This window comes from Rhipicephalus microplus, chromosome X (assembly GCF_043290135.1).
Source record: "Rhipicephalus microplus isolate Deutch F79 chromosome X, USDA_Rmic, whole genome shotgun sequence".
NCBI lineage: Eukaryota > Metazoa > Arthropoda > Arachnida > Ixodida > Ixodidae > Rhipicephalus > Rhipicephalus microplus.
In genome coordinates this window covers 487,976,288-487,999,965 of record NC_134710.1, presented here as the reverse complement: position 1 = coordinate 487,999,965, position 23,678 = coordinate 487,976,288, and the positions used below count along the sequence as shown (strand labels likewise).

Genomic DNA, 23,678 nt, shown 5'->3' with positions numbered 1-23,678 from the left:
GCGTCCCGAAAGGCAATGTTACCTCCGCAGAAAAAAAAGGGCTAGCGCATCCTTCTCCGTATATATACGTATACGTACACATACGTGAATGACGTCGGCGGCGCCGACGACGGCAAAAAACCAGCCGATACGGTCCATATAATTTCTATTGAAATAAAAATACATATTTATTGGCTAGAAAGGATTTCCAGGCGTCGTGAACGAGGCGGCGAAGCTGAAAACTTTTACAATGAAGCCTCCAGAGGGCGCAGCCGCTCGTTGCTGGCATGCGGCAGCTCGCGCCCTGTCGAGTTCTTTGCGTTGAAGCCAAGTATTGTGGTTAGGATTGCGATTAGGATGTTGCAGGTAGCCGGTGGGTAAAATATTGCATGATTTGCAGGCTTGCCCCACCCAGTTCGCTCTTTCTAATCGTAACTAATGTCCTTAAGTGTTTTTTTTTTGTGTTCGCCAAACGCATCTTGTTCGCCACACGTGGCAGCGATAAGTTGTAAACTAGAAAATAAGAAGGCTGTGGACTACCAGGGCAGGTTCGCACTCACAAAACATTATTGTACAATATCTGCGGTTCCAGTTCCAGTTCAATAACGACAATTTTCACTGAAGCAACTTTGAGTACAATCATAGTAATTCTCACAGATAATTGTAGTGTGTACATCAAGAACATAATGTGTTGTCACAGGGTCGTGACGGTCACAAAGGAAGGAGATTTGATGTTGAGGTGAAATTTTTTTTCAGCCCAACTTGTGGCCAGCAAACTGAAGGTCAGATTGCAGCAACACACAAGCACTGAGAGCGGCGAACTGAGCGTCAGCCACCGATCAACTGAGAAGCGGCAAAGCGCGTCAGAATTTACAATCTTAAAAAAAAGGAAGCGAGAATAGAGAAACGGGCTCCATTCCTCCTTCGGCGCAGCGACTTCCTCTCTTTCGGGCGCTTTACCTGTCACGCCCTCTCGCGGCAAGGACTAAAGGAGCAACGTTCCTCCTTCAGCGTTCAAGTTTCTCCTCAATCATGGGGGTCTTGCGCGTGCGCATGCGCACGCCAAGCCTAGCCGGTCGCGGCCAGTCGCGAGCGATCGCTTTTACCTAAGATTGCTGTAAACAATGCAGGAGTGACGTTTTCTTTTGTTTTAATGGTGTAGATTAAAAGCCTCTCTTTTTTCATCGTCCGGCACTCTCACGATACTCCGCACACTTCCATGTGTGTCTCGTGTTGTTTCATACTACCAGTTTGTCACGAATACAAGGAGCTCTGCTTCCCAAGCAGGCTTGCTTTATCGATTACCTTAGAGTGTACAAAAATAATGATTTTTTTCGGTGTCGACATACTAGGTAAACCCACGCATTTTTAGTTTCGCACGGCACCAACAGTACTCATGAATTCAACGAGGCGCGTAAAAAAGCATCACACTTAATTTTTCGACATTCTAGGAAACCTGATACCACTCTACAGTCCATGCGTGAAAGCACGATCATATACAATTGATAGAGTTATACGTGCCACTACCGCCATATTGATGTTCTTTGCAGTTTACCCCATTCGAATACGGCCGCCGTGGCCGGAAGTCGAACCTACGTCCTCCAGCATAGTCACACGACACCCAATAAGGCTATGCTACCACGGCACGTGAAAGCATAAAGGAAAACAGGCTGCAAAGTTTCACCGAACGTTTATTCACCAGACTACGTTACAACCATCAGAAAAGTTTTAAACATCATAACTAAACTTTTGTGAAAAGTGAACCAATGACTTCTGTAGGTTAAACTGAATTCTCAATCGCAATCGTTTTGAATTGCTCATGCCAGCACTTAGAAATAAGAAGGAATTATGCCCGTGTGCAGTATGCCTTTCTCGTCCATAATACTCCTTTGTCGTGAGAAACTCAACACAAAGTGCACTTCTAGTAACAGCTGTGCACAGCAAGTAAGTACTAACGCTCACTCACTTTTGTGAAAAGAGTATTCCCAATCCAGAGTAATAACCACCACAGCCACAGCGCTAACAACAAAATTGTGGCACGCACTATGCAAGTTGACACGCGAGGCGAATCGCGATAGGCATCTGAAGCAGAAAAGTATGTAGGCACAACATTCTATAAAGTTATAGTAAGTTTGCGCACGGCAGCGATAGATCCTCCACTCAAGTATTAGAGCTGCCGCGACGACAAAAGCCACTGTCATAGCTCACGAAAAAATACCGTCGGATGCGAGGTCATCGCTTATTTCTCTCGCAAGACCCGGGTTGTAACGTACGTATACACTGCTGGGACGGTTGCTACTGCATCAAAAACATTGTCATTGAAAGGCTAGTGGTGTACTGTATCCATGGCTAACGGTCACACTTGTGGTAAGCACGTAAAAAGAATATAAGCAAACGTTAACACGAAGCAACTAAACGAGGTCGACGTGACCACAGAACACCTACCACGGAGGAGACAAAGTTTGGTCTGCATGCTGCACCATTTTCAAGTAACAAGAAGAAGAAAAAACGTGACCTCCAAAATGGCTAACGCGCGGCAAGTGTTTGCTTTCTCGGAAGCTTCAAGAAAAAAAGTAACTGTGGCAGTGGTCGAGAGATGGCGCAGCGTTCGAAATGCCGTGGCTTTCGAAACGTAAGCTTTCTCAAACCCATGCATAGAATGGCTTGGGAGTATTCGCCTTCGTGAAAACCTCATAAGCTCTAGTAATTATTCCGTTCATTATTGTGCAACCAATGCTAAACTTACGTTGTCTAAGCATCAAATACAATATATTCACGTGTGTGTATGTTGTGGTATTGATACAAAACGTAAAAAAAGTGTAAAAAAACCTACTTGTAACTTGTGCCACTATAGTCGAAATTCATCGCTATATAAGCTGGTGTGCTTTCATAGTAGGTGTGAGTAAACAAGTCGAAGTGTGAGTCATTGCTGTGAATGGTTGTTGTGCTCTTGTTGCGTACTTGTTAGCGTATATTTTAGCGTACGTCTTGCGTACTATATGTGTAGTATGTGTCCATGTGTGCATGTGTAGCTATATGCATTGCATCAGTACGTATTACGCTTCCGGTGTCAGTGAGTAATCCTGAATGGGCTAAGGCGTAAACAATCCGCAAGGGAGCCGTGATAGTGAGAATGACAACGTACGTCGCGGCAGGCAACTTTCTTTAGTTTCGTTTAGTCCCTCCAGATGACGCAAGCTACCACTTACTTCACGACTACGACGCTCTCACACCTCCAGCTACTTATATAACGTTGAAGATCTATCTATGAAAGCTGCACGACTGAGTCGGAATGGTTTCGCTGCGATTGAGTCCATGGTTTGGAGGCACATCTCGTTACCTGCGGACCCATAAACGCATAGAAATCGTCGCTACACTATGCGAATCTGCGAGAAATAAATACAGCAAGCCTAGCATGCACTCTTCAGGTGAGGGCTCTGCAGTATCCGTGTCTTTCGGGGTGAACGTCACTTCGCTGACCGAACGAAGCGTACTTCCTCCGTCGTTCTCTTTCGCGATGTGTTCATCGCCACAGGTTCGTCTGCTTGTTCTTATAATCACTTTGTTCAGTATCAAGCTCAGCGGGACCGTTTTTTGTAACTTTCAGTGCCGGGTACTCCTTATCAGCCGAGAATCGTTGCATTTGCTAAGCCTACTCGCTTCGCCGGGGGGCAGCCTTGTTGATTTTTGTAAGGAGAAACATGTTTCTTCGTTGATGAGGGAGCAACATTGCTCCATTTAAAGCCAAACATTAGGGACATTGCCGTTCCACCCTAAATGGAGAGAACGTCACTCCATTTTTTTAAGAGTGTGCACACTTGCCATAAAACATTCTAGCGTTATCGCTATCGGCGACGTTGGCACATCAGTTCCAGAATAATCTGTATTGTTTATGAAGAGGGCGTGATCTTAATCAAATTATTTACTGCAGTCCTGAGGCTCCTGGAACACCGTAGGCGCAGTTTGCGCTGAGAATTACCGACACTAAAAGGGGGGAATAGCACAATAAGAGCAGGGAATGCGACATTGCCCTCCTCTGAAAAAAGGCATCGTCCGAATGCTTTAACGAAAGACGAACGTGCATTAATGAAGAAAAGAAACAGTATGTAAAGGCCATAAAGTACTGCAAAACTACACAATACACGCTTCAGGTTCGCGCTTGAAATGGCTTGAAGCACACGAGAAGAATGACACCAGGTCAAGCACGACGCCGCTGAGAGGTCGGAATGCCATCAGGAACAACTTCGTGGTCGATTGATTGTTTTGTGGGTTTTAACGTCTCAAAACCACCATATGATTATGAGAGACGCCGTAGAGGAGGGCTCCGGATTATTAGACCACCTGGGGTTTTTTAACGTGCACCCAAATCTGAGCACACGGGATTATGACATTTCTGCCTCCATCGGAAATGCAGCCGCCACAGCCAGGATTGCAACCCGCGACCTGCGGGTCAGCAGCCGAGTACCTTAGCCACTAGACCACCGCGGTGGGGTTTCGTGGTCGAGTGAGCCGACGTGTTGGAATACCCTGTATGTTCCGAAGTACCGTCGCAGAAGTTTTTCACTGAGCCTACGCCGGCGTATCGGAGTCCGCACTCAAACACGGTCACCGGTTTGGTGTTGCACGAAGCTTCGTCGAAGGTTTTAATGGTGACTGTCTGTCGTCTGCTCATTCTTTAGCTGCAGGTGGGCGAGGTGACGAGCTTCGTCGGCGTACTGCAAGCAGATGGTGACTTTGAGATTTTCTTCGTCAGCGAGATTTGGTAGCAAGGCATCAAGAGCCGTTGCCAGGTTCCTTAGTCCGTAGACCAACTTGTATGGCGACATCTGCATCGTTTCCTACACTGCTGTGTTGTATGTGATGGTCACGTACGGAAGGATGGCACCCAACGTTTTGCGTTCGACATCGACCGACAAGGCCAGCATGTCGGCCATGGTCTTATTTAGCCGCTGGACGAAGCCATTGGTCTGTGGATGGTAGGTGCATGCTGGTCCGCTGGTGACTTGAATGGCTGTGCCTCAGGAACGCCTGAGTTAGCCGACCGTAACCGTGGTACCTCTGTCAGTAAAGATGACCTCAGGAACTCTGTGACACCGGACGATGTTGTCGATAAATAACTTTGTTTCCTTGGCAGCACTGCCTTCAATAAGGGCCATCGTCATGAAGTAACGATTGAGGTAATCAGTAGTTACGATGATTCATTTGTTCCCGGAATTCGACGTCAGGAACGGCTATAGTAAGTTCATGCTGATTTCTAGAACGGCCAGTGAGGTAGCTTAATGGGCTGGAAAAATCCGGCTGGCATGCCGAGCGACGTCGGTGGACAGACGTCGCCAGTTTCACTTCTTTTGTATTCTCGCGAGCGTGAGAGACAAACCGAGGTGGCCAGCCGTTGGGTTGCCGTGCAGCTCCTACAAAATTTCTGGTCGCATTGCCGAAGGTACTACAGTAAAGCAGGTGGCTTGGGCTGGAGAGAAGTTCTTTTTCACGAGAACGTTGTTTGTCAAGTGAAACGACACCAGTCCTCACTTGAATACTGTAGGAGCGATGGTGGTGTGGCCCTCAAGGAATTTCACTAAGCCGCTCCGTTCAGGGTCGGCTTGCTGTCGCTCAGCAAACTCAACGGCACTGCTGGTTCCAAAGAAGCACTCATAATCCTGGTCGTCCTGCGGTGGTGGATCGAACGGGACGCGAGACAGGCAGTCGGCTACGCCGTGTTTTCTTGCGCACTTGTACACGATGGTGATAGACAGCTGTAGTTTACCGTTAGCGTGATAGCAGAGCTTAAAGGAGTGTCGTTACTGTGCACCAAACATTCGCTGTGGACAATACAGCGTCCTATTGCTTAGCGGGATAGCCTTTACGTGGTTTACGTGCCCCAGGTAGCATCGTAACACCACGTATCAGAGAGTTAAAAAGTAAGAACAGTGAAAAGAAAAAAAAACGAGAATGTCTGCCTGTGTCACTGCGCCAAGCATTGTTACAAGTTTATTTTAGTAATACTAAAGGTAATAATATATAAAGAATGCACCAAAAACCAAAAAGGTATGTTGCCGATTTGTTCATATCAATCTTGTAGTTAGGCCTAGACACGATATAAAGTGAAAGCTTTCTCAAAAACTACGCTAACCTATTTGTAATACTCGGTCGTCGAAACTAACAGAAAGCAAACGAAGCCACTCTCCAGTCGTTTGTTGCGAACAAAGTGAATCTTCCAACAACTATACACCAAAATCACTTCGAGACAGGCGTCCGAGAGAGCCGCCATCTTTTATGTACACTACGTGCACCCACGCTAACATGGTAACGTGAAATCTGAGATAAAGCAGGCATACGGTAAGCGGTATGGATGACGTACGTATCTGCACATACGCGTTTCGATCCCGCTATCACGGTATGCCCGGTATCCCGGTAAGCTCGGTATACTATAGCTGTCTAATGTGAAATTCTTGTGGCCTTAAACTCCAACGTGGGAGGTGACCTGAAGGGCCTTTCATGTTAGCTAGCCAACACAAGTCATGGTGGTCGTTTACACCTTTGAAAGGCCTCTCGTAGAGGTTTGGGTGAAACATTGAGGCTAACCAGATTATGGCAAGGCACTTCTTTTTTGTTGTGAAATTGTTGGCTTCAGCCTTGGATAGTGAACGGCTGGAATAAAAACCTTTTCGAAGCCCCCAGTCCTTTTCACAAGGATTGAGCTGAGTCCTATGGTGTTTGCGTAGATGTATACTTCTCTTTCTGTGTATTCGTCGAAATGCGCAAGCATCGTTGGTGTCCGGAGGCGGCGTTTAAGTTCCTGGATGCTTCTATTTATGCCTTTTCCCACCTTAATTCAACATTTGTTTTTGTGAGGTCAGTTAGCCGCTCGGAATCTGCGAGAAACCTTTGACGAGTCACCTGTAATACGCGCAAATCTGAATAATCGGCCAAAAGCTTTCTTGTCAGTGGCCAGCGGGAAATTAGTGATAGTGGGAGTTTTCCGTGGGTCGGGATGGACTTTAGAATTGCTAATCCCTTTTCCCAGGAAGAAAAGCTTCTCGTACGCAAAGCGACACTTTTCTGGCTTCAAGGTGAGATAAGAGGTCTCGATAACTTGTAGTACTGCTTCGAGGCATCGAAGATGCTCGTCAAATTTCGAGGGAAACACGGCGACGTCGTCGTCCAACTACGCGAGGCACGTACGCCACTTCAATGCAAACAGTATGGTGTCCATATTACGTTGGAACATTGCAGAAACAAATGATAAATGATATGGCCTAGAATTCGAAGAGGCCGTCTCGTGTGATAAAGGCCGTCTTTTCTCGATCACTGTGGTCAACCATGATTTGCCAATAGCGGGTCTTTAGGTCTATCGACGAAAAGTACTTCACTCTGTGGAGTTGTTTCAGGGTGTCGCCTACACTGTAAAAAATTAGGACTCTCCTTCGTGGAAAATGCAGAAGGTATAGCAGTGTCAAGCAATTTCGTGAGTGAGAATACAACTATCTCCTTAAGATGTCGCCTCTTCACGGAAGTCATGTTTCAGCACAGTTACCACACAATAATCTGTGACTTTATTAAGACGACATATCTTATACATTCATCAAAATACAATTCCCGTCGAACAAGGCGTTCTTACGTATTCTATACGTTATTGCAACTAATACAAAAATGTTTGTATTGTTCCGCACAACAGTCTGCTTTATTGTTCTGCACAGCAGTCTGCTGTATTGTTCCGCACAACAATATTCCGCACCACACCTGTGCCACGCAGCCTGCTTGCGAAATACAGCATGGATGATTTCATTTATGTTCTGCCTGCCTGTGAATGCGAGTTATTCGTGTTGTTTGACGGAGAGTTTTGTTGGCTAGACACGCTGTTAAATTAGTTTCTGGGTACACCTTCATCTGCAAGTGAACGCAGGGTTCATAGAATAATTACAACGTACTATGTGTTTTGCACAGGTAGCATGATTTTGTGGAATAAATGCAGTCATTCATGGCTAGCTTTCTAAAGTACCTGTTTGTAATGTATACAGCACCAAATTGAGCAGGAATCCAGTTGAACGAAACTCTACACAAAGAACACAAGAATAGAGTATGCAGCAAACAATGGCACAAAGAGCGAATGACATGCTTATAGTGCGATGATGTTTATTCGAACAGAGGAGTCGCAACGAGGTTGCGACGGAAAATGGGCGAACAGCAAGTCTGGCAAAGGTGGCACTGGTTCTCGCGCAATCAGAGCACGGGCTTTTCGTTGTCTTCCGGAGGCGCATACGCGTTGGTGCGTATGCTCCACTACAATACCCCCGGGGTGAAGGGTAGCCATCCTGGCGACTCAGGGAGTAGGTACAATGAGGGGGTCGTAGTAGGGCTTGAGACGGTCGACGTGTACGGTCTCGCGTCCTCGACGGCGCAAATCTGGTGATTGTGTTAATGGCTCGATGATGTAATTCACCAGGGAGGTCGCGTCAATGACACGGTAGGGACCATGGTACCGGGCCAGAAGTTTAGAAGACAGGCCAGGAACGCGCGGGGGCACCCAAAGCCACACAAGAGAGCCAGCACGAAATGTAGGAGCTATGCGGTGAGTGTCGTCGTGTCGAGTATTTTGTACACCTTGAGCCTCAGTTGTCAGAGACCGAGCCAACTGACGGCAGTCTTCAGCGTATCTGGCGACTTCCGAAAGCGGGGAGCACTCAGATGCATCAGGGCGGTACGGTAGTATAGTGTCGAGTGGGTGGGAAGGTTCGCGGCCGTACAATAAAAAGAACGGGAAAAAACCGGTAGTCGCTTGCGTCGCGGTGTTATAAGCGAAGGTAACAAAGGGCAATACAGCGTCCCAGTTAGTGTGGTCGGAGGAGGTGTACATCCTCAGCATGTTGCCAAGTGTGCGGTTGAACCGCTCAGTAAGACCATTTGTCTGTGGATGGTATGCGGTAGATTTCCGGTGGATAATGTTGCATTCAGCGAGGATAGCTTGGATGGCCTCCGACAGGAACACTCGACCCTTATCACTGAGTAATTCTCGCGGAGCACCATGGCGTAAAATGAAGCTGCGGAGAATGAAGAGTGCAACTTCGTGGGCGGTCACTGCCGGTAGAGCTGCAGTCTCAGCGTAGCGTGTCAGATGAACGACTCCAACAATAATCCACTGGTTTCCAGAGGTACTATAAGGGAGGGGGCCATAGAGGTCTATACCCACGCGGTCGAATGGGCGAGCCGGGCACGGGAGCGGCTGTAACATGCCAGTAAGGTGCCGCGGAGGTGTCTTGTTCTGTTGGCAAGTGGTGCAAGATTGAACGTATTTCTGCACAAAGCGATACATTCCTCGCCAGTAATAGCGTTGGCGCAGCCTTTCGTAGGTTTTCAGGACACCTGCGTGAGCACTTTGGGATCTGCATGGAAATTCATGCAGATGCGCATATGAGTTGGGACAGCAAGGAGCCACTTCCGACCGCCAGGCATGTAGTTGCGGTGGTACAGAATGTCGTCTTGTAAGGAAAAGTGGGCTGCTTGCCGGCGTAGCGCTCTCGTGGAAGGGACAGCAGACGGATCGGTAAGGTAGTCGACTAACAAGGCAAGGTATGGGTCTTTACGCTGCTCCGAAAGCATGTCAGTCGTGTCGAGTGGTGACAAGGTGGTAAAAGGGGGAGACAGAGAAGCCACATCTTGTGTTAATGGCGATCGCGAAAGTGCATCGGCATCCGCATGCTTGTGACCGGAACGGTATACGACACGGATGTCGTATTCTTGCAATCGAAGTGCCCAACGCCCCAGGCGTCCGGACGGGTCTTTCAAGGTGGACAGCCAACATAGAGCGTGGTGGTCTGTGACCACCACGCTCTATGGACGGCCGTAAAGGACGGCCGTAAAGGTACATGCGAAACTTTGTCAACGCCCAGATTATGGCCGAACACTCCTTTTCTGTCACGGAGTAATTCAATTCAGCCTTCTTGAGAGCGCGAATTGCATAGGCGATACGTATTCAGCTTGGGTGCCTTTCCATTGTGCCAAAACTGCACCAAGACCGATGCCACTCGCATCGGTGTGAATTTCTGTGGCCGCAGCAGAGCCGAAGTGACGAAGAATAGGTGGTGAGGTCAGCAGGCGGCGCAGCTGGCGAAATGCGTCGTCACATTCAGGTGACCATGCAGATATGCCTTTGCTGTTGGAAAGCAAGCTCGTGAGAGGTGCGATGATGGACGCGAAGTTGCGCACGAAGCGACGAAAGTAGGAGCAGAGACCGACGAATCTTCTTAGGGCTTTCAGTGATGTGGAAAACGGGAAGTCAGCGAAAGCTCGAAGCTTATCGGGATCCGGAAGAACACCGTCTCTTATGATGACATGTCCCAAGATGGTTAGTTTTTGTGCGGCGAAGTGGCACTTCTTGGAGTTAAGTTGTAGGCCTGCAGAAGTTAGACACGTCAGAATCTCGTGGAGGCGAGCAAGATGTGTCGGGAAATCAGACGAAAAGACTACGATGTCGTCCAGGTAACATAAGCAGGTTTTCCACTTGTGGGCCCGCAAGATGATGTCGATCATGCGCTCAAATGTGGAAAGTGCGTTGCAGAGCCCAAATGGCATGACTTTGAATTCATATAGGTCATACGGCGTTACAAAGGCTGTTTTAGGGCGATCACACTCAGCCATTGGCACCTGCCAATACCCAAAACGCAGATCCATAGATGTAAAGTACTCGGGCCCTTGTAAACAGTCAAGAGCATCGTCTATTCGTGGTAGCGGGTAGACATCTTTTTTCGTATTATTGTTTAAGCGGCCATAGTCCACGCAAAATCGTACGGTGCTATCTTTTTCCTTGACCAGAACTACAGGTGATGACCAAGCGCTTTGAGAAGGCTGTATGACTCCACGTTTCAGCATGTCATCTACTTGCTCCGTGATTACGCGGCGCTTTTCGGCGGAAACGTGGTAAGGACGCTGTCGCTGAGGCGAATGTGAGCCGGTGTCAATAGTATGAGTGATAGTCGTGGTGCGGCCCAAAGCAGGTTCTTGAAAGTCGAAAGAAGAACGAAACTTGTTAAGGAGAGCAACAAGTTGGCGGCGATGCGAGAGGGGAAGGTCTGCGTCAATAGCATTGTCGAAGGCTGACGAACTTGATGGCTCAGACGCATGAGTGATTGCAGCAATGTGACATGGCGTTTCGTCGAGAAGAATAATATCATCGATATGGTCGACAGGTTGGGCATATGCTAACGTTTCACCACGAAGTAAGCCAATGGGGTAGTTGCAGAGGTTGGTGACCAGCATTACGGTTAAACCAGACGCAATTGTAGGAACAGCAAATGGGAGAACGATGCCCTTGCGTTCAGTAAAAACTGGAGATGGCGTAAACACCACCGTGCCGTCAGGTTGCGCCACACATGAAAGGCTAATAGGGACCGAAGCTTCAGGAGGCAAGGTGATGTCGTCATCAGCGATGAGTTTGCAGAGCAGAGGAGAGCGGTCGGGTGGTGTAAATTGACATGTTGGCACAAGGGACACTTCAGCACGGGAATAATCGATGATAGCTTCATGACGTGATAAGGAATCCCAACCCAGGACAAGGTCATGAGAGCAAGATGGTAGAACAAAAAAACTGTACGACGTACAAAACGTCTCGGATGACGACGCACGCCGTACACACAGCCGAGGGATGAATGCGTTGCGCGCTAGCCGTGGACAGCACCAAGCCACTGAGAGATGTGGTCACTTTCTTCAGTTTCCTACAAAGTTTTGCGTTCATCAGAGAAACGGCGGCCCCGGTATCAATTAACGCTAATGTGGCGACTCCCTCAACATCGACATCAACAACATTTGGCGGCGAAAATGGAGGCCTTAGGAATTGCGCACAAGGTGCAGTTCTTGCCTGCGGAACTGCACTGATTAGTTTCCCTCCTTAGGAGGTGCCCGACGACGCATAGGCGATGGCGATCGGCGACGAGATTATGGGAAACGAGCAGTCGATGGGTGGCGATCCGAGTCGGAGTGCCTCTGTTCATATGCAGATGTGGTGGTCGCCTGCGGTGCGTAGGTAGGAGCTTCGAAGTATGCGTGCGCAGGTGTGGGACGGCGGCGGCAGAAGCGTGCAATGTGGCCAGCGATGCCACACGCGAAGCCGATGGGACGATTGTCTCGGGTGTGCCACTCATTAGCTGGACCGAAAAAGTGAGGTGGGAGCCTGTAAGCTGGAGGCGAGGCCGGAGGAGGTGGAGCCGATAAGGCGACTGGATGCGGGTGGGGGGGGGGGGGCGCGACCACAGCTGCGTAACGGAGAGGTGAAGGCGGCGCAGTTGGTGCGTAGCCAGCAGCTAAGAGATCAGATGGCACCGAAGTGCATGGGTAAGAGGCCGGAACTGTATGAAGGGCATTGCAAATTTCAGTGCGTATGGCCTGCTGCATATTCGAAGGAAGGCTTGTCGTGGGCGCGTCGCTATGCGGCAGCAGGGAGAGCTGTCGGGCGACTTCCTCCCTGATGAAGTCTTTAATCTGGTTCGACAGAGTTCCTTGGTGAACGTTGCCATTTGCGAGTGCGACGGCCGAGATTGAATCTGGTGATGGGACACTCTGTCAGGCGATAGAATGCTGACGACGCAATTCATCGAAGCTCTGGCACAGGCTTACGAAGACTGCCACCGTAGTCGGGCTTTTCGCCAGCAACATCAGGAATGCGCCATCCTCGATGCCTTTGAGAATATGTCGAATTTTCTCTTCTTCAGGCATGGATGAGTTAACACGCCTGCAGAGGTCGAGCACATCCTCAATATAGCTAGTAAATGTAGTATCGTAAGGGCGAAGAATAAGACGATGCATGACCAGAACAAGAAGGAACAATGTTTATTCACGAGGCTGCTGTCTTGGTTTTAATACCCTGGCCCGAGGCCGGAGCATGCGCCGTGGCGAGGGGTGGAGGCACGTGTTATCGGTATGTTCTTCGGCGCGTGCACCTGATAATCTCCGATATATCACTTCCTCCCCTTTTAGCTAAAACCTATCCGGCGGCTTGCGGGCACGGGTGGAGCGTCGGAGTGGGAGTGGTTCTGCCGTGGACCTTGGACTTGCTGGCTCGATGCCACCGCCAGACGCTTCCTCACCAGGCTCGGACAGACCGGCCTGAAGGGCTTCGCTGCTAGTTGACTGGATGCCGCTGGATGAGAGTGGCAATTGCTCCATGGCCATTGGCGTTTCGCACGGTTCTTTCTTAACCGGTGTCGACGAGTCGCGTGGTCGTACTTGATCGACGTGTCTACGTTGCACCCCCCTTGGCGTGTTAACGGTTAACAATCGTTTGCCTTCGACTGTTGTCACGGTTCCGGGTAGCCACCTTTGACCTAGCTGACTGTACTGTCGACTCCACACCTCCCTTCCTGGTGCAAACTCTTTCTTTCCAGAGTTCAGAACTCCGTTGACGGTAGCCTCCCTCTTCGCCCCGTCTTCCTCTGCCAGGTAGGTGCTCAGGCGGGTCCGTGGTTGGAATCCAAAAAGCCTTTCCGCGGGCGACTGCTCCTCTCGGGTCGGTGTTGTCCTGTAACGCAACAAAAATTTGGCAAGCCGACTTTGCAGCGTTCCCACCCGATTTTTCTTCAGGCCCTCCTTGATGGTGCGTACTGCCTGTTCCGCCAAACCGTTGGATTGCGGGTAGTATGGGGCCGTCGTTACGTGGCGCACCCCATTTTCCCGGAAGAACCGCGCTGTCTCTGCACTGGTGAATTGTGGACCATTATCCGACATGACAGTCCGTGGTATGCCAAATCGCGCGAAAATGCACCTAAGTGTGTCTACCGTAGTCGCTGCTGTCGCCGTCTTCAATGGCACTGCTTCGATCCACTTAGTCTCGGCGTCGACGAGGACGAAGATCATATGCCCTTCCACGGGACCAGCAAAATCCACGTGTAGGCGGTACCACCGTCTGTTCTTCTTTGGCCAGTTTGCCGGGACCTGCGCTGGGGGCATGGGCAAGCACTGCACGCATTGGGGACACCGTTTTGCAAGCATTTCAATTTCACCGTCTAGCCCTGGGTACCAGAAAATTGAGCGCGCGAGGTTCTTCATTGCCGTCATGCCTGGGTGCGTATCGTGCAACTCTTTCAAAACAAATTGCCGGGCAGCTTTAGGCAGAACCACACGGTGGCCCCAGTAGTGTATCCCGTTACTCACGGCCAATTCATGCCTCCGTGCAAAATACGGTTGGTACTGCTGTTCCTCTGAACCGAGACGCCTTGGCCAGCCTTGCAAGATCCAAGTCTTCACTTGCTGAAGTACGTCATCTTTGCTGGTGAGGTCTGAAATACTCTGCGCAGACAAAACAAAATCATCCATAGCCTGCGCATGCAGGACATATTCGGCTAGTTCAATTTCCCAGCCATTATCGCGAACCGGTAATGGCAACCGGCTTAGAGCGTCGGCATTTGCATTTAGCTCTCCTTTTCTGTATTTCAAGTCGTATTGATAAGCTGCTAAGAGCAGCGCCTAACGTTGAATGCGGGCCGCTGCCATTTGCGGAATGGGTTTATCTGGACCTAGCAAACCAGTCAGAGGCTTGTGATCGGTCACCCGAGTGAACTTGTTGCCAAACAAATAATCTCGAAATTTTACAACGCCGAAGACCAGCGCTAGTTCCTCCTTTTCCAATTGTGAATAATTACGTTCCGCCGACGTTAGAGTTCTCGAGCGAAACGCTATGGGATGATCCACTCCTTGTATGCGGTGCGACAAAACTGCGCCTATACCCTCGGCCGACGCATCACACTCAAGCCGCAAGGGTCTTTGGGGGTCGTAATGCACAAGAAAGTTCGCCCTTCTCATGGCGCGCTTGGTTTCTTGGAATGCTGTTCTCTGTGTGGGCCCCCAACACCACAGTGCTCCTTTAGACAAGAGTCGGTGTAACGGGGCCAAAGTGGACGACAAGTTCGGTAGAAATTGGGAATAGTATGTGACCAGTCCTAAGAATGATTTAGGCTGGCTTACCGAAGTCGGTGGCGGTGCCGCTAGCACTGCTTCCAAATTGTCCTGCAGTGGGTGGAGGCCTTTTGCATCGATTCGGTGCCTTAGAAATACCACTTCTTTCTCCCGGAAGTGGCACTTCTCCTTGTTCAGTGTTAGGCCGTTCGCCCGAAGTCGTTCGAACACTTGCCGCAGTATCGTTGTGTCATACTCTTTTTCTGCTACAATAATGTCGTCCAGGTAAACTTTCACCCCTGGTATACCCTGCAGCACGGCTTCTATGCGCCGCTGAAACAGCGCAGGCGCTTGAGGCAATGCCAAAAGCCAAGCGGTTGTAGCAGAAGAGGCCTTTGTGTGTATTCAACATAGTTATCTTCTTAGCATCATCATCCAGGGGAAGCTGGTTGTATGCGTTTTGTAAGTCGAGTGTGCTGAACACTTCGCCTCCTGATAGCGCCGCAAAGATGTCGTCAATTTTCGGAAGCGGGTACTGCTCTGTTCTTGTCGCTGGATTAACTGTTAGCTTAAAGTCCCCACACAGCCGGATGTCTCCGTTCTTCTTTACTACGGGCACGACCAGTGTTGCCCATTCAGCCACGCTCACTGGGGACAGCACGCCCACTTCCACCAGTCGGTCAATTTCGGCGGAGACTTGCGCTCTCATGGCATACGGGACTGTCCGAGCCTTCAGAAATCGAGGTTGCGCACTTTCCTTGAGGTACAGCTTCACCGGTGGTCCCTTACAGCATCCGAGGTTCTCAAAGAGGTCCGGAAACTTGTCAAGAAGTGCGATTAGCTGGCTGTCGGCGTGAACAACATTCACCGAAGACGACGTGCCTTCTACTAGCAACATGCCTGCTTTGCGAAATTCCTCTATCGTGTCCCTTCCGCACAAAAGGGGCCCTCGATGGTCCACTACTATCAGCGAACTGCTCACCGTTACTGGTCCAAGCTGTACCTGCATGTCTACCTTGCCAACGACCGGCAACGGTCCCAGGAAACATGAAAGGCGTAGTGGAGTTTTTTGCAGAGCCGGCCACCACTTGCGATGCTTCTTGTACAAGCTTTTGGGAATCACGCTTACTGGTCATCCAGTATCGACAATCATTCGCAGCCTACGGCCTTCCCACGTTAAGGTGCGCTCGAGTGGCTGCACCAAGTGCTTATTGGCGGAACTGTGTGCAACGAGAGCATACAACCTCTCTTCTTCGCTTTCACATTCGGTTCCGTCGACAGCGAACGTTCCTGATCTGGGGGTGTGGGGTCTTTTGCAAGCCCTAGCAAGATGCCCTCTTTTACCACATTGATGGCAGATGGATCTGCGATGTCGACAGGACGCCGTTGCATGCGCCCCTTTGCATCTGTCGCATGAAAGGCTGCAATTCTTCCTCCACTGTCTGCCTTGTTGCTGTATCACGTTGACGCCGCCACCTTCGGTCCGGGCGTATGAAGTACGCATACCCCGAGCGTCTTCGTTCGCTTTCTCAGAAGCTAAGGCGAATTCTTCGGCTTCTTCACGAGTCAAGTTCTTGCGGCCCAGCAGGCACCGGCGCGTTTCCTCATCCCGAATCCCACAAACGATTCGGTCCCGCAACATACGGTCCAGTGTCGCCCCGAAATTACAATTTACGGCCAGTCTTCTCAGTTCAGCAATGTAGTCCCGGACGCTTTCTTGCTCATCTTGTTTTCGCATAAAGAAAGAATAGCTTGCTGCTATTTCGTTTGCCTGAGGGTTGAAATGTTCTTCCAAGCATTTCACAACGTCATCGTACTTCAAGGAGTTGATGGCGACCCCGGCTGGTGCCCTTGCAATATCCGGACGACACTGTCGCTCAACGATGAAACCAGTAGGGCCCGGCGTTTCGCTACGTCGGTAATATCGTTGCCCTCAAAGTAGGCTTCCAACCGGACACGATACGTGCTCCAGCTACTGACGGCGTCGTCGAAGGCAGGGGGTCGGGATCCCATTCTTCTGGTCTCAGCGTCGGAGTGCAATTAACCGGATCCCATCCTCGTCGCCACTGTAGTATCGTAAGGGCGAAGAATAAGACGATGCATGGCCAGAACAAGAAGGAACAATGTTTATTCACGAGGCTGCTGTCTTGGTTTTAATACCCTGGCCCGAGGCCGGAGCATGCGCCGTGGCGAGGGGTGGAGGCACGTGTTATCAATATGTTCTTCGGCGCGTGCACCTGATAATCTCCGATATATCAGTAAAGGTCTCGCCAGGCTGCTGGGCTCGGTGGCGCAGACGCTGGTCAGCGCGGAGCTTGCGGACCTCTGGTCGGCCGAACGCTTAGGTCACGAGGGTCTTAAAGGTGGACCAGCTGGCGATGGCGGTTTCGCGGTTGGTGAACCATAGCTTGCCGACGTCAGCTAAGTAAAAGATAACATAGGCAAGCTTAGAGTCGTTGTCCCATTTGTTGCTGGCACTCACGCGTTCGTACAAGGAGAGCCAGTCTTCGACGTCTTGCTCACCACTGCCGCTGAAGATTGGTGGGTCCCGCTGACGGGTAGCACCGGAGCAGGTCGACGGGGCAGCCGATGGTGCTGGCTGTGCTAGGATGGGCTGGCTGGCGACTGCGTCAGTCATGTTGTACGGTGGTCTTTTGGCCAACTTGCGAGAGCGGAGCTCCAGGTCTGCTTAGGGATCTCAGACCCTCCACCAAATGCGATGATGTTTATTCGAACAGAGGAGTCGCGACGAGGTCGCGACGGAAAATGGGCGAACAGCAAGTCTGGCAAAGGCGGCACAGGTTCTCGCGCAGTCAGAGCACGGGCATTTCGTTGTCTTCCGAAGGCGCATACGCGTTGGTGCGTATGCTCCACTACAATAGAGCTAATTGTGGCACTGAAATGACGAAGATAGGGCAGGCCGAACATACACAAACTGTCCTATCTTGGTGATTTGAAGTGCTACGCTGAACGTTATGAAAATGTTACACCAACAAGGTAAAAATTTACCCATGCTAAGTTCACAAAACATTCTCCCTTTCCCCATTTTCAGATTTCTTTTTGTTGAGCCAATCTGTACATGCAAAGATGTTCCAAACTACGTGTGAAATAATGAGTGGAAAAAGTTTACTTGGACTTGCAATTAATAAAGGTGCACAGAAGTGTTCCCACCTATGAAGGTGGCAGTTGCAGCATATGTTGGCAACAAGTCAGTGAAGGTGGACCAGTTCTTTAGCAATATACATCCTTGTGAACACGTTTTCTTGAAAATTAGGGGTCTACAACAAATAAACCGATATTTTAAGCCCCCTCCCTCCTATCTGTCTCCATGCTACTTTCACGCACTGTTTATATAGAAGCTATGCGTTGTTGGCCAACAGTTAAACTCAGTCTTGAAACAAGCTGCACCAGTGGCAATAGCAGCATCCCCCCTTTGCAGTCTTTGAACCTCTGAACTCTTTCTGCCTATATTCCCAACAAAAGTGGTGTTGTGATACCTCAGTGTACTTTGTAGAAGACTTTCTTCCGATCATGCACAGGTGTGCGTTCCGTGAACATATATTAATCAATCAATCAATCAATCAATCAACCAAAGAACATTATTTTTAACAAAACAAAAACATTACAGTGAAAAAAGGTGGCCGGGAAAAAAGCTGTCCAATGACAGCTTGACCAAGCCCCAGCCACCCATCGGCGGCGAAACGACAGGGTATGGCACCTGATAAAAGTGGGGAACAAATGCATACTACAAGTCGCTAAACGGTTTCAAATTGATATCATAGTGCAATCACTACGGGCGCAGGTGCACTACAAGGTCAAATGTACCTAATTATACACTTGCTAAAAATAAATAACGAGAAAAAAAACGAAAAGAAATATATTAGGCACTTCAAGTACATTAAAATGTACAATGCGCAGTTATGTACTGATATGCATGCGCATATGATTCACACACACATACACACACACACACACACAGACACACACACACACACACACACACATATATATATATATATATATATACTTCATAAGAACAATGAAGGAAAAAGGAAAACACAAATAATTTGCAAAACACCTATACACGTATACATAAAAGCACTGAAGATTTAAGTGAGGTCATCGGTAAAGTATATTGCAAAGATTGCCACGCAAATTTCGTGGGAAAAAATGAAAAATGGTCACCAAAACCTAAACAATGTAAAGAGGTTGTTGCTTAAGTTTTCCATGCAACATGTTCAGACACAGAGCTTGTTGACTGCTGCTTAGTGACAAGACATAGGTGCTTCCTAAACAAGTTGACTATGCCACCTCGCGTACAAAGGTGAGAAAACGGAAAAATTTTGGAGTTGCGGTCCATTCATTACCATGTATCAGCTTCCAAGAACCCTGGCCTTCTATTTATAAATGTTTACAAGAAACTATAGAACCAGTGGATGGTTGAACTTTGCACACTCATTGCCAGCCTATACTGAGAATGCTACTTGCATAGATGGCAATGCTTTTATGTCGATTTGGTAATACTTTTTGTGCAAAGTCAAAGTAAAAAATTTACAGTTAAGCCAAAAATCCAGACTGTATGTGTGGATAGTTTGTGTGTATGCACTGTGCTGCATTATCTTGCAGATGTGCGAGTCATACCTGCTGCAGCAGGCCAAATTAACATTGAAATGCACTACTACAGGCTTCTTTGAACACAACTTTGGCAGATGTATTCAGAAACATACTTGTCAAAAGGGCTAAAAGCCCGTTTATGAAACCTTGTGCATGGCTCATGAACAGCTCCACCTGGCTCCTTTCTGTATGTCTGAAAGGAAGTACAAAACAGAACTATTGTAGCAGCAGCGATGTTCAGAGTTTAAACCACTATGGTGTCTACTACGTAGATCACCTCTGTTCACACCACTATTTCATGAATCACAAAAGCAGACGGTATTCATGGACAAGAAATGATCACATGCAGAACAAGCAGCAGGATGCTACGAAGACCCATTGCTATGGTAGACAAGAACTCAACGTTTAACACACTATATTCTAACTGCGAAAGAATTTATACACTGTCACAACAAATTCCGTTTGAGTATTGCCACGGTGTGGCTACAATTTCTGTAACTACTAACACCATGGATAGTTATGGGGAGTGAACAGAAAAATGTTACATTATATTATGAAATATTACACAAGACAAAGCATATTGTAGACCACTGCAAAGGCTTACTTGCGGCAGGGAACATATTGCAGCAGCCCCTTTGGAGCGAGAAACAGGAGCTGTTAGATAAGAGCATTAGGACTTCATTGTCGTTTCAGTAGCCTCAACCCATCCAGCACTCTGTCACTGTGCATGACAGAGTGCTGAATGAGTACACGTCACTTTATTCTGAACACCATGGTGGAAGTATTAGCCTGATGAAAAGAATGAATAATGCATCAACACAAATGATGAGCATTAAATTAGGAAGCAAGGCGTGAAAATAAAGTTTTTTTAATCCAATAAACACTACATGACAGTTGTACACCTTGTTAGGGCAGGAGCTAACATGAAAATGAGGGCTTGAATTAGTGTTATATCGCTAAATTAACTGAGTTGTTCGAGCCAATGTTTGAATAAGACAATTTGTATAAGTTGTGGCAGCAACCTTGATGCAGTTTGCTTCCTCGGTAAAGGAAAGTTCTTTTGTTTATAACACGCTTTAACTTTCGTTCAATGACTTTGTTCATCAGGTATACATCTCCACATATTCATTACAAATCCTCAACTTTACCAAATGTTTCTATTGTAATGATACTGGGTGCCAAACCTAAGCCGTAGAGGACAAGGCGTTTAGCAGGGGTCTGGCTGCTCAACAGTTTTATAACACTATGTCCATGATGCTAAAAACTAGTGATTGAACAAAAGGTCATTCATTTACCAGAGCCACGATCCGTATCAAGGTTACCACCACGACTTAGACAAACAATTTTTGTTCAAACATTGAAGATAACCTAGTCTTGAAAAATCTTGATTGCCTCCAAAAACACTTTCTTCATTACTTTGACTCTCATTCAAGCCCCACCCACCTTTATCATCATCCTAACTTCTTTTATAATGAGACAACTGTCTTGTAGTGTTTGATAGAATTTCAAGACATGTACAGTAAGCCTTTTTTCTCAATTTCGTACTCATCCTTTGTGTTTATGCTTTAATGACTGTCCTATCAGCCAAAGAACCCAGTGTAGAAGTGTGTGAAGGCGACTTCTATATGTAGAGTCAGAAGTATTTTGAAGTCTTGATAAATGCCTTTAAAGCAACGTTATTTCAATCTACAAGAAAGAACTGCTTTTGTCAAAAATGTATAAAAACACTGCATTTTGCCATGTTTGATTTGATCGATCTTTGGAGTTTAACATCCCAAAACCACCATATGATTCTTAGAGATGCCGTAGTGGAAGGCTCCGGAAATTTCTACCACCTGGGGTTCTTTAACGTGCACCCAAATCTAAGCACACGAGCCTACAATATTTCCGCCTCCATCGCAAATGCAGCCGCCGCAGCCAGGACTCAATCGCGTGACCTGCGGGTCAGCAGCCGAGTACCATAGCCACTAGACTATGTTGCCTAACAACTGACATTAACATAAATTGAAACAAAAATTATTTCGATACTACAACCATGAAATTTTGCCGACAAAGAAACGAAGAGTGTGGTAAAAAGATGAAGCAACAATCTCGTGTCAGTTACTTTTATCCCATAACCCAAATTCTGAGCACATAGTATGAAAGGCTTCTCCTGTATTAGAAAGTTTTTCCCCAAAATTAGTGCTAGAACACTTCTTCCCACATTGAGGCATGAAAGCATCAGTTTCGGAATATATTGCAAATGGTCAAGAAACCACTTCACAGACAACCATGACAAGACTATGAACTCGCAAATACTTACAAGTTAATGCTCAGTCACACTTTCTGAGGCAGCCTGATGGCTTCTGTGTGTCCATTTGTACTCCCTTCTGTCCACCTTTGGGTCAGTTTTTGTAAAATGTCTACCGCGAAAACAAAAAATCTTGAAAAACAACTCAATTTTTGTAGCATGCCCTATGTAACACAACCTGACATTCTGGGCCTCAAGAGGTAGCAGTCTCGAATGCATGCTAACAGCTGCTGCTTTATGTATGTATATCTCATACCCTATTAGCAGGCTCCAAAATAATGCTCAGTCATTGTTAAGCAAGAAGTCTAACAGAAGAAAGCAGAAAGAACATTTTACACGAGACATAAGTTTAACATCTGAATACTCAGTCAATAACCTATTTTTCTTACGCATTATAAGAATACAAGTTGAAAAGAATGGGCATGCAAACATGGCCGCAGGTGAGTCAGGACACTTCAAGTGCCAACTAACAATGAGAAGGCAGACTAGCGGAACACATGAGACAGTTAACCAGAGGCCCATCATTAACCCTATCTTTATATCACGACGTAAATGCCTGCCCAAACTCGAATCATGCAGTTTCGTTGAAGCACAGAAATGAAATGCATCTAATGGTTGAGGCTTGGCATAGCGACATGTGTAGTGCATGTGTGAGCCAACCATTGAATAACTCAACGAAGAAATCGATTGCTGAGCAGTTATCTCTCACATTGACCAACAAGCATGCCGTCTTGATCGATATCTCCTCTTGTCTTGTTTCATTTCGAGCCCAATGTAAACTTTTCCAGTTGGTGTTTGCAGTGTCTTGACTGCTCTCTCGAGTCTATGTTTGCATGCCCTGCCTCTTTAACATAAACACCAACCTACTAAGCAGCTCACCTCTCCTATTTGAAATATGTATAAAATCTAGAATTACCACTTTTTTCACATGAAGTAACAATAATATTGGGGTTGAGAATGTGAATTTTAATTCAAAATCACTCAGGCCTCTGGCATTTATGCCTCCTTCAAAAGTGCAACTGCTGCCCTAAAAGTCAAATCCACTCAGTGCGGGCGTTGTTCACATGGTAGAATAGCTGTAAGCAACTCAAGATAAATTTTAGGACTATCAAAAAGCTCCAAGTAAACGCAAGGCACGCCACTAGCAAGAAGCCACATAATATCCGGCCTAGAATATCTTTCTGGTAACCTAGAATGCTGTGGCGCAGGCCATGCACCTCGGTAACTGTTAAGCTTTTCTTTATGAACCAAAGCTTAGTAGAGTCTACAGATTGCTATCTACAAATTGCTCTGAAAACAGCAGTTAAGTTGCCAAAAAGTAAAAGCCAAAAGACCCAAAAAAGCTCCACGACTAAAAAAATATTAAACACTTAATGATGCAAGTACACCCAAAACCATTTTATATGCGCTGGTTAAATAGGTATTAGGTAAACAAAGCAGCAAAGAAATGAACTGCCAGCTATGTCGCTGCAAAAGGGGAAAAAGGAGGTGGCTCTGGTGTCATGAAAAGTCCATGAAAGTACTATCAACAGGAAAAGCTTGGTGAATGTTGAATCCACAACAAATGCGAATTTACGCTACGTCCGTACTTAATGCTTGTAATTAGACTGGTGGCTGCATAGGTCGTAATTCGAAGTGCAGTATGCAATATTTTTTTCAAAATTACACTCTCAAAGTGAGGATTTAGCCTCATCGAACTCTTCGTGTACCGCAAAATTTGCTATTGATGGTACCTAATGAACATACAGAATGTTTCGTACACTGAACACATGAATATTGACAGAAGCTGCAGACTATTCCACAGATGAACATTGCAAAATATAGATCAAGAAAGCTATGCAGTGCATAAATTGACCAATAATATTTGAAATCTAAAAAGCAACTGAACAATCCTACTATCTGAAATTTCTGATAA

The 23,678-nt window shown here is 47.4% G+C and overlaps 2 protein-coding genes across 20 annotated transcripts in view; one reads left to right on the top strand and one right to left on the bottom strand.

Moving 5' to 3' along the window:
* Positions 1 to 23,678, top strand: part of LOC119160779 (retrovirus-related Pol polyprotein from transposon 412) — a 400,026-nt gene that overhangs the window by 126,386 nt on the left and 249,962 nt on the right. The gene's annotated exons all lie outside the window — the stretch shown is intronic.
* Positions 1 to 23,678, bottom strand: part of LOC142776721 (uncharacterized) — a 73,343-nt gene that overhangs the window by 38,926 nt on the left and 10,739 nt on the right. Inside the window, exons 4-5 of one of the 2 annotated variants that reach the window (XR_012887759.1) lie at positions 21,776 to 21,875; positions 18,933 to 19,666 (exon numbers count right to left, since the gene is read on the bottom strand). The exons of the other annotated variant lie outside the window; for it this stretch is intronic. The gene's annotated coding sequence lies outside the window, so the exon portion shown is untranslated. Of the gene's footprint in view, positions 1 to 18,932; positions 19,667 to 21,775; positions 21,876 to 23,678 lie in introns of those variants that run through there. 2 annotated transcript variants of the gene reach the window in all.